Below are 15,526 nucleotides of genomic sequence, written 5' to 3'. Positions count from 1 at the left end.
TAGGTTGTATGCCGGCAGACACAGTGTCTGTACAGGGAGTTCCTGTCCCTGGCCCAAACCCACAGACCCTCAGCAACGAAGGACAAGGTCATCCATTGCTTTTTCTGCTTCCCACTGGAGCCCACTTCTCTCTGCTCCAGTGGAATGTGCAAGTACATAAAGGGGCACTTTCACATTACAAGTGAGGAACTCCCATCCAAGACTCCATGAGACAAATAAAAGGTTTTCTTTTTCTTTTTTCAGCAAAATATTTGTAAAACTAATTTCTGAATTTTCTACTGCACGGTCAAATGCAATTTTATTTTACGTTGAGAATTTGGGGTGACTGGTTTATTTATGTTTGAATCATTCCCTGTTTGCTGCTTTTCCTCAGGGTGTCATTAGTGCTGAAAAACTTCACATAACGATTGCTGCAGTGGGGTTATTTGGTGTTTAGTACAATTCCAAAGAGCTACTGAAAATAGCAAACAGTGCACTTCCCTGTACTTCTACGCTCTAATAACATTTCTAAACGTCTTGATCAGTATGTAAAGCTCTTTAACTACATTACTGTGGTGCTATCTCACACTAGTTTACTATCAAGTAAAATCTTAGTGCTGGAGCCTGCAGGGAAGTAAACAATGTTTAAGAAGCTCACATATTTTTGCTTAATTACTGGAGTGAATGTGACGCCAAACAGAATATACTAACACTGCATCTCATTGCAAGCGCTTACTTCTACATTATTTATCCTGTCAAGGCTCCTGGCCACCGCCTACAGATTCCCCGTCTCACAAGTCAGCCCCTCTACTGCACAGCTAGTGGAGATTTCAAGGATTTCAGAATATAATTGGCAATAATTTATCCCAAATTTGCACTTGCTATATTTGATAAAAGGTAGTTGAACTGATTTATAAAGATAAAATAGATACAAATGCTGGAAATCTGAAATAAAAGTATAAAATGCTAGAAATGCACAGCAGGTCAGTCAGCATCTGTAAAGAGAAAAGACAGATTATGATGGCCTGGAATTTAAGGTCAGCGATGAAACAAAGATATTCGCCGCTGGCCCCTAATTAACTTTCACACAAAGTTCTCATGATCTCTCTGTTGAGAATTTTGGGCTTTCCGACGTGTAATTCATAGAATCATCAAATAATGGAACGGTTACAGCACAGAAGTAGGACATTTGGCCCGTCGATCCTGTGGCAGCTCTCTGCAAGAGCACTTCATCTAGTCCCACTCTGCCACCCTTTACATGTAGTCCTGTAAAAAAAATGTTCAGGTAAATATCCAATTCAATTTTGAAAGCCACAATTGAATCGGCCTCCATCACCCTTTCAGGCAGTCAATTCCAGATCATAACCACTCGCTACATAAAAAGGTTTTCCCTCATGTCGCCTCGAGTTCTTCTGCCAATCACCTTAAATCTGTACTCTCTGGTTCTTGACCCTTCTGCCAATCGGAACAGTTTCTCTCTATCTACTCTGTCTAGACCCCTCACGATTTTGAACAAGTCTATCAAATCTCCTCTCAACCTTCTCTGCTCTAAGGAGAACAACCTCAGCTTCTCTATTCTATCCACGTAACTGAGGTCCCTCACCCCGGAACCATTCTTGTATATATTTTCTACACCATCTCTAAGGTCTTCACAGCCTTCCTAAAGTCCAGTGCCCAGAATTGGACACAATACTCCAGTTGAGGCCGAACCAGGTTTTATAAAGGTTCATCATAACTTCCTTGCACTTTATGCCTCTATTTATGAAGCCCAGGATCCCATATGCTTTTTTAACCACTTTCTCAACCTTCCCTGCCTCCTTCAACAATTTGTGCACATATACCCCATAGGACTAGATTTCCCTATCATTTTCAGCAGGTTCTCGGCAATTTTCTTGGCGGTACAGCTGTTTTTCTGCCTGGCGAAAGTTTTCCCCTTAGTTTTTTAGTGGTATCGCCCAAATCTGAAAACACTCGCCAGGACCAAACCGGCAACGTGCAACGGCAAGAAAATCACCAGGGCGTAAGTTTGGCCTCAACAGAAGCCCATCCAGATCACCAAGGGAACTGTCCTGTAAAAGCTGCTTAAACAGGGCGGTAGGTGATTACTCTGCAAAGAAAGGTAAGTTAAAGTTTCTTTTTTTTAAATTTAAAAATGCTGATTATGTGTAAAAGTGTCTTAGGAATGCTTTTTACATTTTTATTTTTTTGTTGTTGAAATTTTATTTTAAAGTTTTCCCTCCTCCCTAGCCTCAACCACAGCCTCGGACTAAATTTTTAAAAAAAATGTCCGATTTACTTAATTTCCCCTTAACCGCCGAGAAAACCGCCGAAAATAAAGGTGCAATGCCCACTTTCTTGCCAGGTGATTAGTTTAAATTAGTTTTAACATAAAAGTATAAATTTTCACCAGCGTTACTTACCAAATGTTAGTGGTTTTTCTGAGTGGGAAATCGGACGTTGAGGGGCTCATAGGAAAGTCTAGCCCATAAGAACATAAGAACATATGAAATCGGAGCAGGAATAGTTCATTCGGCCCCCTCAAGTCGGCTCTGCTATTCAATAAGATCATGACTGATTTTCTAACTCAACTCCACCTTCTTACACTATCCCCATGTCCCTTGATTCCCTTAATATCAAAAAATCTATCGATCTCTGTCTTTGAATATACTCAACGACTGAGCCTCCACAGCCCTCTGGGGTAGAGAAATCCTAAGATTCACCACCCTCTGAGTAAAGAAATTTCTCCTCATCTCAGTCCTAAATGGCTGACCCCTTATTTTGAGACTCTGACCCCTGGTTCTGGATTCCCCAGCCAGGAGAAACATCCTCCCTACATATACCTTGCCAAACTCTGTAAGAATTTTGTATGTTTCAATGAGATCACCTCACATTCTCATAAACTCTGGAGAATATAGGCCTGGTCTGCTCAATCTCTCCTCAGAGTACAATCCCCCCCATCCCAAGAATCAGTCTGGTGAACCTTTGTTGTACTCCCTCAAAAGCAAGTATATTCTTCCTTAGGTAAGGAGACCAAATCCATACACAATATTCCAGGCGTGGTTTCACCAGGGCCCTATATAATTGCAATAAGACATCTTTTACTCTTATACTCAAATCCTCTTTTAATAAAGTCCAACATACCATTTGCTTTCTTAATTACTTGCTGGACCTATGCTTATTGTCTACAGGGCAGTAGTGATACCCACCCTCCTATATGGCTCAGAGACATAGGCCATATACAGTAGACACCTCAAGTACCACCAGCGCTGCCTCCACAAGATCCTGCAAATCCACTGGGAGGATAGACGACCAACATCAGTGTTCTCGGTCAAGCCAACATCCCCAGCATCAAAGCATAGACCACACTCGACCAGCTCCGTTGGGCGGGCCACATCGTCCGCGTGCTCGACACGAGACTCCGAAAGCAAGCGCTGTACTCGGAACTCCTACATGGCAAGCGAGCCCCAGGTGGGCAGAGGAAACGTTTCAAGGACACCTTCAAAGCCTCATTGATAAAGTGCAACATCCCCACCAACACCTGGGAATCCCTGGCTCAAGACTGCCCTAAGTGGAGGAAGAGCATCCGGGAGAGCGCTGAGCACCTTGAGTCTCGTCGCCGAGAACATTCAGAAAACAGGAGCAGGCAGCGGAAGGTGTGTGCGGCAAACCAGACTCCCCACCCACCCTTTCCTTCAACCACTGTCTGTCCCACCTGTGACAGTGATTGTAATTCCCATATTGGACTGTACAGTCACCTGAGAACTCACTTTTACAGTGGGTTTCAAGGGAATGCCAATGATAATGATGATTCGTGTACAAGGACACCCAGGTCCCTCTGAACACCAACATTTCCCAAACTCTCACCCTTTAAATAATACGCTGCTTTTCTATTTTTCGAACCAAAGTGGATAATTTCACATTTCTCAACATTATATTCCATGTGCCATGTTTTTGCCACTCACTTAGCCTGTCTATATCCCCTTGAAGCCTCTTTACAACTTCCTCACAACTTACATTCGCACCTAGGTTTGTATCATCAACAAACTTGGATATATTACATTTGTCTAAACCTTCCGTAGACCTAATAGACCCTAATAGGGGATCTAAAACATTTAAACCCTTACTCTAAATCCAACCCTGCGAATCCCACAAGTTCGGGCCTACCTCAGGCTTCCCACCACACCACTCATTGGCGACAGTGGCCGGGCCTCCTGCAGCGGTGACCTGGACTATAAGGATCATAAAGCAGAGAGCGGAGGAACAGTGTGGACCTAATCGGAGGCACCAGCAGCAGCGGATAAAAAAGAAACACCCCTTCACCCCTCCAGCGGCGGGCCTTTCACCCCTCCAGCGGCGGGCCTTTCACCCCTCCAGCAGTGATCGGGCCCCTTCCAGCGGCGGTGGGTGGGCCTCTCCTCCACAACAATGTCTGGGCCTCCTTGACGATGGCTGGACCTCTCCTTCCCCACAGGTGACTTCCTCCTCAATGGCGACCAGGTCTCCTCTTCTACGATGGCAGTCGGCCTCCCCTCCTCCTTCAGCGATGACTGGACCTCTCCTTCCCCACTGGTGACCTGGTCTCTTCTCCTCCTCCAGCACATGGTGAGTACCATGGCTATGACCTCCCTGACCTCCCACTCTGAACCCCAGTGAGCCTCTGTCCCTCACAATGCCTGCCCCCAACCAAGCCGCAGACCACCTTCCATCAGGGCACCAGCATCTCGCCGTAGGCAACTAGGCCCATACAGCAGTGCCTGGTCTCCAGTTGTCTTGGTCCCCCTTGCCACTGGGCCAAGACCTTGTTCAGCTAAGCCCATGTGGTAGCCGGTGTGCAGCGGCCACCCCACATTAAAAAAACTCACGCACAGACATTTTCCGCTCCTTTAACATGAAGTTCAGGACCTGGAACGTCAGGACCCTCATGGACAACTCCAACAGCGACACGCCAGAATGCCGCACCGTCATAGTTGCCCGGGAACTTAGACGCTTTGATATCGACTCGCCACCCTAAGCGAGCCCCGGCGGGCAGGGGAACGCCGCCTCTAAGAACAAGGTGGAGATTACACCTTCTTCTGGAAGGGGAAACCAGAGGAAGAACGCTGCCTTCACAGAGTCGGCTTCGCCATCAAAAATGAGTTGGTCGACCGCCTCAAAGACTCCCCCTGTGGGGTTAACGAATGCCTCATGACTCACCCTATCCCGGAACCAATGCGCCACAGTCATCAGTGCATATGCCCCAATACTCGATGCAACAAATGAGACCAAAGCAGGTTTTTACTCCATCCTCGAAAAATTCCTGTCCCGCGGATGACAAACTGATCCTCCTCGGTGACTTCAATGCCAGGATCAGCAAGGACATGACCCACTGGGGAGGCATGATTGCCAGACAGTGGGTAGAGACAGTAACTTACTCCTGAAAAAATGTCTAGGACATGAACTTGTCATCACGAACACCTTGTTCCGCCAGAGGGACAAATACAAGGCATCGTGATAATACCCTCGCTCCAAGCACTGGCACCTGCTCTACGATGTCATCGTTCGAGCCAGGGATCGCAAGGCTATGAGCATCACCCGAACCATGACAGGAGCTGATGACTGTTGGATGGACCACCGCCTAATCCGATGCACCATTGACATCAACATAGACCCAAAGCGGAGGGGGCAGCAGAAGCAGTGCCGCAAAGAGGTCAATGCTGGGGCACTTAAGGACCCAGCTAAGAGAGCCCTATACAGTCAGCACCTCACAGCTAACCTGGCGTGCCTTGATGACCCCAAGATGCAGAATGCCCACAGCGCTTGGTCTGCCCTCCAGGCCTCCATAACCAGTGCCTGTGAAGAGACGCTCAGTCACCAGGAAACAACAAGATTGGTTTGATGAGAATTATCAGTTGATCCAAGAGCTAATAGATCGCAAACGCAGGGCATTTCTGAGCCTTAAACAACAACCCAACTCAGGAGAAGCAAAGCAGCATTACAGACAGCTCAAGGCTGAGGTCCAACAAAAAATCCTGGACCTAAATGTTGTGTATGCAATAATTCAATAGACTGAATACTATAAACTCCGAACAGGTACAAACCTACGGATTCATTCCCATTGGCGGACTTTGAGCAGCCACAGGTTTCGCATACGTAGTCGGGTAGGCCCTGCCATATGCAGCTCTGCCAAACGACGATACTATCTTGTTTACAGTACTTGCCGAGTTCCGATTTTTCAATATCTGCTTTAGCTTTTGTCCGTCGTCATGCATGACTGGGCAATCGTGATGGCCTTGCTCAAATCCAGTGTCTCCACTGCCAGTAGCTTACGCAGGATCACCTCGTGGTTGATGCCGATTACAAAGAAGACCCGCAGCATCGCGGTTTTGAACTTACACGCTCCAGCTAGTCGTCTTAGGTCAGCAACGAATTCCGATACATCCTGGCCCTGAGAACGAACGTGCGTATAGAATCGATATCTTGAGATGATGATGCCTTCATCTGGTTTGAGATGGTCACGTACCAGAGCACACAATGTTTCATAATCCTTGTCCATTGGACTTAAGGGTGAGAGGAGATTCTTTATGAGTCCATAGATTTTCGGACCGCAAACCGTGAGGAGGACCGCCCGGCGGCGAACATCCATTTTGTTGGCTACAAAGTACTGGTTCAAGCGGGCTACAAAGTCTGTCCAATCTTCTCCATGAATCGCTCCAGAATTCCAATTGCGCTCATTTTTGCATGTGAAGGTTCTTGTTACCTCGTCGCCAAATGTTGTGTATGCAATAACTCAATAGACTGAATACTGTAAACTCCGAACAGGTACATACCTGGCTCTACTTTATTAGGGCCCAAAGTGATTACATTACAAGATGGCTGGCCTTTTATAGCTGGGCCGCAATGACCTCCGACAGTGGTGCCACCTGGTGGCTAGTAAACCCAAGCACACATACATGACAATATCCCCCTTTAAGATATTAGTAATGGTCTTTTTACAAATTGAGATGGTCCGGGGCTTTCTGCTCCTGAGTTGAACGTCTCAGTTCAACTCCAGCCTTGGGCGAGCATTCTGAGTCTGTTATGACTGGGGGCTGGGTAGCCGATCTGATGGGAGCGGCAATGTCCAGATTCATTGACCATGTCAGTCATTGAAAGTCCAGATTCATTGATGACAGCGGAGTCCTCTGATGACTGAGGGTAGGTTGGTTAGTCACTGATTGAGTCTTCCTTAGACTGTTCCGGTTCATCCATGTACTGCTGCTTTATCTGATCGACTGGTTTCCTGCATGTCTGCCCATTCTTGAGCTTAACGATAAACACTTTGTTACCCACCTTGGCTGTAACAGTACCAGAGAGCCATTTGGGACCTTGACCATAATTCAGTACATACACTGATAGAAATGTCGCGTGACACAGTCGCGCGATCATGATACCCTTGCTGACTTTGACGTCTGTAGTCGACATGATTATTCAAGTCAAGTTTGCAGTGAACCTTGAGTTACAGGTTTCATACTCTGCTTGATGGTTTGAATCGCACTCTCTGCTTGTCCATTGGATGCGGGTTTGAATGATGCTGACCTCACATGTTTGATACCATTGAGTTTCATGAACTCTTGAAACTCCAGACTGGTGAAGCAAGATCTGTTGTCGCTTACAATGATGTCAGGCACACCATGCGTAGCAAACATGACACAAAGGCTCTCAATGGTAGCTGTGGATGTGCTGGATGACATGATTGTACACTCTATCCACTTGGAATAAGCATCCACCACAACTAAGAACATCTTTCCCAGGTAGGGACCTGCAAAGTCGATGTGGATCCTGGACCATGGTTTAGATGGCCACGACCACATACTCAGCGACGATTCCGCTGGTGCTTTACTAAGTGCATAGAAACATAGAAACATAGAAAATAGTGCAGGAGTAGGCCATTCGGCCCTTCGAGCCTGCACCACCATTCAATATGATCATGGCTGATCATGCAACTTCAGTACCCAATTCCTACTTTCTCTCCATACCCCTTGATCCCTTTAGCCGTAAGGGCCACATCTAACTCCCTCTTGAATATATCAAATGAACTGGCCTCAACAACTTTCTGTGGTAGAAAATTCCACAGATTCACAATTCTCTGAGTGAAGAAGTTTCTCCTCATCTCGGTCTTAAATGGCTTACCCCTTATCCTTAGACTGTGACACCTGGTTCTGGACTTCTCCAGCATCGGGAACATTCTTCCTGCATCTAACCTGTCCAATCCTGTCAGAATTTTATATGTTTCTATGAGATCCCCTCTCATTCTTCTAAATTCCAGTGAATGTAAGCCTAGTTGATCCAGTTTTTCTTCATATGTCAGTCCTGCCAATTCGGGAATCAGTCTGGTGAACCTTCGCTGTACTCCCTCAATAGCAAGAATGTCCTTCCTCAGATTAGGAGACCAAAACTGTACACAATATTCAAGGTGTGGCCTCACCAAGGCCCTGTCGAACTGCAGTAAGACCTCCCTGCTCGTATACTCAAATCCTCTTTCTATGAAGGCCAACATGCCATTTGCCTTCTTCACCACCTGCTGTACCTGCATGCCAACATTCAATGACTGATGTACCATGACACCCAGGTCTCGTTGCACCTCCCCTTTTCCTAATCTGTGACCATTTAGATAATATTCTGCCTCCCTGCTTTTGCCACCAAAGTGGATTACCTCACATTTATTTACATTATACCGAATCTGCCATGCATTTGCCCACTCACCTAACTTGTCCAAGTCACCCTGCAGTCTCTTAGCATCCTCCTCACATTTCACACTGCCACCCAGCTTAGTGTCATCTACAAACTTGGAGATATTACATTCAATTCCTTCATCTAAATCATCAATGTATATTGGAAATAGCTGCGGTCCCACCACTGAACCTTGCAGTACCCCACTAGTCATTGCCTGCCATTCTGAAAAGAAATCGTTAATCCTACTCTTTGCTTTCTGTCTGCCAACCAGTTCTCTATCCACGCCAATACATTACCCCCAATACCATGTGCTTTAATTTTGCGCACTAATCTCTTGTGTGGGACCTTATCAAAAGCCTTTTGAAAGTCCAAATACTCCACATCCACTGGTTCTCTCTTGTCCACTCTACTAGTTACATCCTCAAAAAATTCTAGAAGATTTGTCAAGCATGATTTCCCTTTCATAAATCCATGCTGACTTGGACTGATCCTGTCACTGCTTTCCTAATGCGCTGCTATTACATCTTTAATAATTGATTCCAACATTTTCCCCACTACCGATGTCAGGCTAACTGGTCTATAATTCATTGTTTTCTCTCTCCCTCCTTTTTTATAAAATGGGGTTACATTAGCTACCCTCCAATCCATAGAAACTGTTCCAGAGACTATAGAATGTTGGAAAATGACCACCAATGCATCCACTATTTCTGGGGTCACTTCCTTAAGTACACTGGGATGCAGACTATCAGGCCTTAAAGATTTATCGGCCTGTAATCCCATCAATTTCCCGAACACAATTTCCTGACTAAAAAGGATTTTCTTCAGTTCTTCCTTTTCGCTAGACCCTCGGTCCCCTAGTATTTCCGGAAGGTTATTTGTATCTTCCTTAGAGAAGACAGAACCAAAGTATTTGTTCAATTCGTCTGCCATTTCTTTGTTCCCCATGATAAATTCACCTGATTGTGACTGCAAGGGACCTACATTTGTCTTCACTAATCTTTTTCTCTTCAGATATCTATCAAAGCTTTTGCAGTCAGTTTTTATGTTCCCTGCAAGCTTACTCTCTTACTCTATTTTCCCCCTCCTAATTAAACCCTGCATGCAAGTGTTGCACTGATGCACACATAATTCCAGATCAGAGTCGATTCCAGGCCACCATACATGAGACCTGGCAATGGTTTTCATCATGACAATACCGGGATGCATGCTATGAAGATCATGCTCAAATTTTTCTCTGCATTTCTTGAGCATAACAACACGATTACCCCACAGTATACAATCTGATTGAATGGATAGTTCGTCTTTGCAACGGATGTAAGGTTTGGTCTCTTCACACATTTGCTTGGGTATGGCAGACCAATCACCTCTAAGGATACAACGTTTCACAACTGATAATATCGGGTCCTGGCTGATCCAGGTCTTAACTTGTTGGGCCATGACAGGGTTCCTTCACTTTCAAATGCATCCATGACCAACAATAGGTCTGCCAGTTGTGGCATTTCCACCTCCGGTATGGGTCATGGCAGACAGCTCAATGCATCGGCACAATTCGCAGTGCCAGGTCTATGGTGAATGACATAATCATAGGCAGATAATGTCAGCACCCACCTCTGGATGCGGGACGATGCATTGGTATTGATATCTTTGTTTTCCAAAAAAATGAAATGAGTGGCTTTTGATCTGTTTCCAGTTCAAACCGAAGACCAAACAAGTACTGATGCATCATTTTAACCCTATACACATGGCTAGTGCTTCTTTCTCTAACATGCTGTAGGCTCTTTCCACCTTTGACAAACTTTTTGAAGCATATGCAACAGGTTATAATTTGCCCGACTCATTAGCTTGTTGGAGCACGCAACCAACTCCATATGACGAAGCATCACAGACCAATACTAAACACTTACACAGATCATAATGTACCAGCAGCTTGTTAGAGCAAAGCAGATTAGTAGCTTTCTCAAAAGCTCTATCTTGATACGCACCCCAACCCTAGTTGTCGCCTTTTCTTAGCAGCATGTGCAGTGGCTCTAATAAGGTGCTCAATCTAGGTAAGAAATTACCGAAGTAGTTGAGTAGACCAACGGATCCACTACAGACCCCATCCAGGTCCGGACCAGGGTCAAAAGGCCTGCGTCATCACCCCAACACTCTTCTCAATCTTCCTCGCTGCCATGCTCCACCTCACAGTCAACAAGCACCCAGTTGGAGTGGAACTAAACTACAGAACATGTTCAACCTTCGCCATCTCCAGGCCAGGTCCAAGACCACCCCAACCTCTGGCATCGAGCTACAGTATGCGGACGACGCCTGCGTCTGTGCACATACAGGACATAGTCGATGTATTTACTGAGGCGCACGAAAGCATGAGCCTTACGCTTAACATCCGTAAGACATAGGTCCTCCACCAGCCTGTCCTCACCACACAGCACTGCCTCCCAGTCATCAAGATCCATGGCGCAGCCCTGGACAACATGGACCATTTCCCATACCTCAGGAACGTCTTATCAACAAGAGCAGATATTGCCGACGAGATTCAACACCACCTCCAGTGCGCCACTGCAGCCTTCGGCCGCCTGAGAAAAAAAGTATTTGAAGATCAGTCTTTCAAAACTGCCACCAAGCTCATGGTCTACAGGCTGTAGTAATACCTGCCCTCCTGTATGGCTCAGAGACATGGACCATGTACAGTAGACGCCTCAAGATCGCTGGAGCAATACCACCAATGGTGCCTCCGCCAGATCCTACAAATCTCCTGGGAGGACAGACGCACCAACATTAGCGTTCTCGACCAGGCCAACATCCCCAGCATTGAAGCACTGACCACACTTAATCAGCTCCGCTGGGCAGGCCACATCATTCGCATGCCAGACACGAGACTCACAAAGCAAGCGCTCTACTCTGAACTCCTTCATGACAAACGAGCCAAAGGTGGGCAGCGGAAATATTACAAGGGCACCCTCAAAGCCTCCCTGAAAAAGTGCAACATACCCACTGACATCTGGGAGTCCCTGGCCAAAGATCGCTCTAAGTGGAGGAAGTGCATCTGGGAGGGCGTTGAGCACCTCGAGTCTCATCTTGAGAGCATGCAGAAATCAAGCGCAGGCAGCGGAAAGAACGTGTGGCAAACCAGTCTCAGCCCCCCGTTCCCTCAACGACTATCTGTCCCACCTATGACTGCCACTGTGGCTCTCATATTGGACCGTTCAGCTACCGAAGGACTCATTTTAAGAGTGGAAGTAAGTCTTCCTCTATTCTGAGGGACTGCCTATGATGATGATTACATTTAGTCCCCTCTTCCAAATCATTGATATAGATTGTGAATAGCTGAGGCCCAAGAACTGATCCTTGTGGTACCTCACTAGTTACAGCCTGCCAACCCTAAAATGACCTGTTTATTCCTACTCTCTGTTTAGTATATTATCCCAATGAGCCCTAATTTTCTTTAATAACCTCTTATGTTGCACTTTATCGAATGCCTTCTAAAATTCCAAATACACCACATCCACTAGTTCCCCCTTACTATTTTGCTAGTTCAACCTCAAAAAACTCTTAACAGATTCATCAAACAAGCTTTCCCTTTCATAAATTCATGCTGAATCTGCCTAATCCTATTATTATTTTCTAAGTGCCCTGTTATCACATCCTTAATAATAGATTCGAGCATTTTCCCTACTACTGATGACAGGCTAACTGGTCTTTAGTTTCCTGTTTTCTCTCTCCCTCCTTTCTGAAATAGTGGGGTTACATTTGCTACTTACCAATCCGTGGGAACCATTCTAGAATCTATGGAATACTGGAAGATGACATCCACTATCTCTAAAACCACCTCTTTGAAAATCCTAGGATGTAGGCCATCAGGTCCAGGGAATTTATCAGCTTTCAGTCCCATTAATTTCTTCAGTACTATTTTTTTACCAATACTAATTTCTTCCTGATCTGTCTGTTCATGCACCCCTTTAGAATTGTACGTTTTAGTTTATATTGCCTCTCCACATTCTTCCAATCAGAATCTATCACTTCTTACTTTTTGGCATTAAAATTGCATCTGCCACGTGTCCGCCCATTCCACCAGCCTGTCTATGTCCTCTTGAAGTCTATCACTATGCTCCTCACTGTTCACTACACTTGCAAATTTTGAAATTGTGCCCTGTACACCCAAGTCCAAGTCATTAATATATATCAGGAAAAGCAGTGTCCCAGTACCGACCCCTGGGGAGCACCACTGTATACCTTACTCCAGTCCGAAAAACAACCATTCACCACTACTCTCTGCTTCCTTTCACCTAGCCAATTTTGTATCCCTGCTGCCACTGAGCCTTTTATTTCACATGCTTCAACTTTGCTGGCAAGCCTATAACGTGGCACTTTTTCAAATGCCTTTTGGAAGTCCATGTACACCACATCAACTGCATTGCCTTCATCAACCTTCTCTGTTACCTCATTAAAAAACTCAATCACGTTTTGCCTTTAATAAATCTGTGCTGGTGTTCCTTAATTACTTTGCACTTGACTGTTAATTTTGTCCCGGATTATCATTTCTAAAAGCTTCCCCGCCGCCGTGGTTAAACTGACTGGCTTGAAGTTACTGGGTTTAACCTTTTACTATTTTTTGAACAAGAGTGTAACATTTGCAATTCTCCAGTCCTCTGAAGGAGGATTGGAAGATTATTGCTACTACCTCTGCAATTTCCACCCATACCTCCCTCAGCATCCGAGGATGCATCCCATCTGGTCCTGGTGACTTATCTACTTTAAGTACAGACAGCTTTTCTAATACCTCCACGTTAAATCCAAGGAAGAGGCATATAAATTGGCCAGAAAATGCAGAAAACCTGAGGACTGGGAGAAATTTCGAATTCAGCAGAGGAGGACAAAGGGTTTAATTAGGAGGAGGAAAATAGAGTATGAGAGGAATCTTGTTGGGAACATAAAAACTGACTGCGAAATCTTCTGTGGGTATGTGAAGAGAAAAAGATTAGTGAAGACAAAAGTAGGTCCCTTGCAGTCAGAACCAGGTGAATTTATAATGGGGAACAAAGAAATGGCAGACCAATTGAACAAATAATTTGGTTCTGTCTTCACAAAGGAAGACACAAACAACCTTCCGGAAATACTAGGGGACAGAGGATCTAGTGAGAAGGAGGAACTGAAGGAAATCCTTATTAGTCAGGAAATTGTGTTAGGGAAATTGATGGGATTGAAGGCCAATAACTCCCCAGGGCCTGATAGTCTGCATCTCAGAGTACTTAAGGGAGTGGCCCCAGAAATAGTGGATGCATTGGTGATCATTTTCCAGCAGTCTATCGACTCTGGATCAGTTCCTATGGACTGGAGGGTAGCTAATGTAACATCACTTTTGAAGAAAGGAGGGAGAGAGATCTGGTCCTGTGTAATGAGAGAGGAATAATAAACGATCTCCTAGTAAAAGATCCTCTCGGAATGAGTGATCATAGTATGGTTGAATTTATAATACAGATTGAGGGTGAGAAAGTAGTGTCTCAAACGAGCGTACTATGCTTAAACAAAGGGATGAGGGCAGAGTTGGCTAAAGTAGACTGGAAACACAGACTAAATGGTGGCACAATTGAGGAACAGTGGAGGACTTTTAAGGAGCTCGTTCATAGTGCTCAACAAAAATATATTCCAGTGAAAAAGAAGGGCGGTAAGAGAAGGAATAACCAGCCGTGGATAACCAAGGAAATAAAGGAGAGTATCAAATTAAAAACCAATGCGTATAAGGTGGCCAAGGTTAGTGGGAAACTAGAAGATTGGGAAAATTTTAAACGACAGCAAAGAATGACTAAGAAAGCAATAAAGAAAGGAAAGATAGATTACGAAAGTAAACTTGTGCAAAACATAAAAACAGATAGTAAAAGCTTTTACAGATATATAAAATGGAAAAAAGTGACGAAAGTAAATGTTGGTCCCTTAGAAGATGAGAAGGGGGATTTAATAATGGGAAATGTGGAAATGGCTGAGACCTTAAACAATTATTTTGCTTCGGTCTTCACAGTGGAAGACACAAAAACCATGCCAAAAATTGCTGGTCATGGGAATGTGGGACGGGAGGACCTTGAGATAATCACTATCACTAGCGGGGTAGTGCTGGACAGGCTAATGGGACTCAAAGTAGACAAGTCCCCTGGTCCTGATGAAATGCATCCCAGGGTATTAAAAGAGATGGCGGAAGTTAGAGCAGATGCATTCGTTACAATCTACCAAAATTCTCTGGACTCTGGGGAGGTACCAGTGGATTGGAAAGCAGCTAATGTAACGCCTCTGTTTAAAAAAGGGGGCAGACAAAAGGCAGGTAACTATAGGCAGTTAGTTTAACATCTGTAGTGGGAAAAATGCTTGAAGCTATCATTAAGGAAGAAATAGCGGGACATCGAGATAGGAATAGTGCAATCAAGCAGACGCAACATGGATTCATGAAGGGGAAATCATGTTTAACTAATTTACTGGAATTCTTTGAGGATATAACGAGCATGGTGGATAGAGGTGTACAGATGGATGTGGTGTATTTAGATTTCCAAAAGGCATTCGATAAGGTGCCACACAAAAGGTTACTGCAGAAAATAAAGGTACGCGGAGTCAGAGGAAATGTATTAGCATGGATTGAGAATTGGCTGGCTAACAGAAAGCAGAGAGTTGGGATAAATGGGTCCTTTTCGGGTTGGAAATCGGTGGTGAGTGGTGTGCCACAGGGATCAGTGCTGGGACCACAACTGTTTACAATATACATAGATGACCTGGAAGAGGGGACAGATTGTAGTGTAACAAAATTTGCAGATGACACAAAGATTAGTGGGAAAGCGGGTTGTGTAGAGCACACAGAGAGGCTCTAAAGAGATTT

Source organism: Pristiophorus japonicus, chromosome 1 (assembly GCF_044704955.1).
Source record: "Pristiophorus japonicus isolate sPriJap1 chromosome 1, sPriJap1.hap1, whole genome shotgun sequence".
Taxonomy (NCBI): Eukaryota; Metazoa; Chordata; class Chondrichthyes; family Pristiophoridae; genus Pristiophorus; species Pristiophorus japonicus.
This window is presented reverse-complemented; position numbering follows the sequence as displayed.